The 3,777-nt window shown below is 48.6% G+C and overlaps 1 protein-coding gene across 1 annotated transcript in view; it reads left to right on the top strand.

Annotated features, from left to right (window-relative positions):
- Positions 1 to 2,502: 2,502 nt before the first annotated feature.
- Positions 2,503 to 3,777, top strand: part of ARHGAP33 (Rho GTPase activating protein 33) — a 14,618-nt gene continuing 13,343 nt past the window's right edge. The window contains exon 1 of the mRNA XM_011948323.1: positions 2,503 to 2,780. The gene's annotated coding sequence lies outside the window, so the exon portion shown is untranslated. The remainder of the gene's footprint in view (positions 2,781 to 3,777) is intronic.

Raw genomic sequence — 3,777 nt, forward strand, 5'->3', positions numbered from 1 at the left:
TTTTGAGATAGAGTCTTGCTCTGTCACCCAGACTGGAGTGCAGTGGTGCAAACTCAGCTCACTGCAACCTCTGCCTCCCGGGTTTAAGCGATTCTCCTGCCTCAGCTTCCCAAGTAGCTGAGATTACAGGTGCATGCTGCCATGTGTGGCTAATTTTTATTTATTTATTTTTTTTTTTGTATTTTTAGTAAAGACAGGGTTTCACCATGATGGTCTCGCTGGTCTCAAACTCCTGACCTCATGATCCACCTGCCTCGGCCTCCCAAAGTGCTGGGATTACAGGTGTGAGCCACCACACCCAGCCGGTTTCTAATCTTTCTAAGCAAACCATACATTTAAATGAAATCAGAGTGGGCACAGTGGCACACGCCTGTAATCCCACCACTTTGGGAGGCCGAGGCGAGCAGATCACTTGAGGTCAGGAGTTAGAGACCAGGCTGGGCCATATAGTAAAACTCTGTCTGTACTAAAAATTAGCCAGGCGTGGTGGCCGGTGCCTGTAGTCCCAGGTACTTGGGAGGCTGAGGCAGGAGAATTGCTTGAACCCGGGAGGCAGAGGCTGCAGTGAGCTGAGATGATGCCACTGCACTCCAGCCTGGGCAACAAAGTGAGACTCCATCTCAAAAACAAACAGTGTAATCGACAAGAAAAATAGCTGTTGAGATATAAGGAGAAATGAAAGATGTTACAGTAGCAGAACCTGATCTCGCTGGGTCACTGATGGAGTCTAGAAGCATTCCTGAGCAACTTACACTAAAGCTGACAGAAATTATCTAGTTAACAAAGGGCTGTCCTAATTACTCTTATTGGATAACTGCTCCCAAAACTTAGTGGCATAAAACAATTATTTTATTATGCTCATGGATTCTGGGAGTCAGAGGTTTGGACAGGGCTCAGTTGGGATCAATTTTTGTCTGCTCCATGATGTCTGGGGATTCACCTGGAAAGACTCAAAGGTGACTTGATAGACTTGATGGCTGTGGAGTGGAATCCTCGGGAACTTCTTGCATGGTCTTCTCCCAGTCTGACTGGGACTATTGACTGTAATGCCTATACATAGCTCCATTGGTTTGGGCTTCCTCAAAGCATGGCTGCTTCAGCATAGTCACACTTTGCATATGATGCACCGTGGTTCTATAGCTCATTCCAGTGGACAAGAACATTGGTCAAGAAGCTGCATTGCCTTTCATCGCATAGCCTTAGAAATCACTGTGTCACTTCCACTGTTTTCTATTGGTTGAAGCTATCCCAGTCCCACCCAGATTCATAGAAAGCAGTCATAGACTCCGCATCTTGATAAGAAGAGTGTCAGAGAATTTGCAGCTGTTTTAAAATCACTGCAGGACCCCATTCTCCATGATGTGATTATTACACATTACATGCCGGTATCAAAACATCTCATGTACCCTCTCAATAGATATACCTAAATATACCTATTTTGTACCCAAAAAATTAAAAAAATTTTTAAAAAATCACTGCAGGAGTTGATGGGGAAACACTCCAGATAGAGGTAATATCGTGTGGGAAATCCCTGTGATGGGAGTGAGGTCAGCAAATTTAGTACATAAGTAACTGCACATTCACCCCTCCCTCAGCACTCCCTTTCACCAGCCCTTGCTTAATTATTCTCCATAAAATGAATCACCTTCTAATAATTCTTTTTTTTTTTTTCCAGACAGGGTCTTGCTTTGTCTCCCAGGCTGGAGTGTAGTGGCAAAATCTCGGCTCACTGCAACCTCTGCCGCCTGGGTTCAAACAATTCTCCTCTCAGCCTCCCCAATAGCTGGGATTACAGGCACACGCCACCACGCCTGGCTAATTTTAATTTTTGTATTTTTAGTAGAGATGGGGTTTCACCATATTGGCCAGGCTGGTCTTGAGATCCTGACCTTGTGATCCTCCCGCCTCAGCCTCCCAAAGTGCTGGGGTTACAGGCGTGAGCCACCGCCCCCAGCATTTTTTTTTTTTTTTAAGACAGAGTCTCACTCCAACACCCAGGCTGGAGTGTAGTGGTGTGATCTCGGCTCACGGCAACCTCTGCCTCCCGGGTTCAACCAATTCTCTTGCCTCAGCCTCCCAGGTAGCTGGGATTACAGGCACACCTGCCACCATGCCTGGCTAATTTTTGTATTTTTAGTAGAGATGAGGTTTCTCCATGCTGGCCAAGCTGGTGTTAAACTCCTAACCTCAAGTGATCTGCCCGCCTCGGCCTCCCAAAGTGCTGGGATTACAGGTGTGAGCCACCATGCCTGGCCTAATACTCTATGTATTTTTTAATGGTAATTTTGTTCATTGTCTTCTCCCAGTAGCTTTTGAGCTCCAATGTGGGCAGGGTATGTTTTCTTTTGGTTTGATTATTGGTGTATCTACAAATTGATCAGAGTTTGAGTGAGTGAATGAATGAATGAACAGACCAAGACCCTCTGAGGTGAGAATCTTGTCGAGGGCATGACCAAGGAGAGACCCTCTTGTGAAGGGCGTTATTACAGTGTTATCTGGGCTTGCTCAGTAGTAGCAGGTCTATTGAGATTGCTTTATGGGGGGCATAAGTATGCTCTGACATTTCCCCCTAAACGTTTTCCTAGGAAAAAAAAAAAACTCAAGGCTGGAGATTGGCCCATAATAAGCAGTAGAAGGGGAAACAAGAAAATGTTTAGTGTGCACGGGGAGGCCAAGTCGCAGGGTTATGTCCCAGGCAAGGTGTATGAGGCAATGAGAAACGTCCATGGGCGGAGCATCCTCGGCATTATGTGAGCGGAGTCGGAATCAGGACTGAAAAGGTGAAACTTGGGACTGTGACTTTGAAAAGCTACTTGAGGAACGGGGCATTGCTCTGAGGCCGTAGGGGAATCCAATTAAGAATATTAGGCCGGGCCCGGTGGCTCACCCCTGTAATCCCAGCACTTTGGGAGGCTGAGACGGGCAGATCACGAGGTCGGGAGATAGAGACCATCCTGGCTAACACGGTGAAACCCCGTCTCTACTAAAAATACACACACACACACATACACAAAAGCCGGGCATGGTGGCAGGCGCCAGTAGTCCCAGCTACTCGGGAGGCTGAGGCAGGAGAACGGCGTGAACCCGGGAGGCGGAGCTTGCAGTAAGCTGAGGTTTCACAACTGCACTCCAGCCTGGGCGACAGAGCAAGACTCCGTCTCAAAAAAAAAAAAAAAAAAAAAAAGGAATATCAGGGGCTGGGGCTGGCGTGGTGGCTCACGCCTGTCATTCCAGCGCTTTGAATGGAGGCTGAGGCGGGAGGATCTGTTGAGCCCCAGAGATCAAGACCATCCTGGGTAACATAGTGAGACCCCTATGTCTAAAAAAATTAGCCAGGCGTGGTGGCGCGCGCCTGTATTCCCAGCTATTTGGGAGGTATCGCTTGAGCCCAGGAGGTTGAGGCTGCAGTAAGCCACGATTGCAGGACTGCGCTCCAGCCTGGGCGACAGAGCGAGACCCTGTCTCTTAAAAAAATAAAAATAAAAAGTCAGAAGAATGGCCACTGGGAGTGGACGAAGGGGAGGGTCTGTTGCTTGGTGTTGGAAGTGTCGGAAGCAAAGCATAAAGAACCTGGGGGCATGTCTCAGGAGGGCGATGACAGCCAATGAAAAGCAGTCATGGGCGTGGCGCTGTCAAACTTCGGGGGGTGGGACCGAATAAATAGAGAGCCGGGGCGGAGCCCAAGGTGAAGCCAATGAGAAGCCGCCGGGTGGGCGGGGCATCGACCTAGGGCCAAGGGCGGAGCCAATGAGAAGCAGCGCCGCGTTCCCGCTGCCC

This window comes from Colobus angolensis, unplaced genomic scaffold (genome assembly GCF_000951035.1).
Source record: "Colobus angolensis palliatus isolate OR3802 unplaced genomic scaffold, Cang.pa_1.0 Scaffold107, whole genome shotgun sequence".
Taxonomy (NCBI): Eukaryota; Metazoa; Chordata; class Mammalia; order Primates; family Cercopithecidae; genus Colobus; species Colobus angolensis.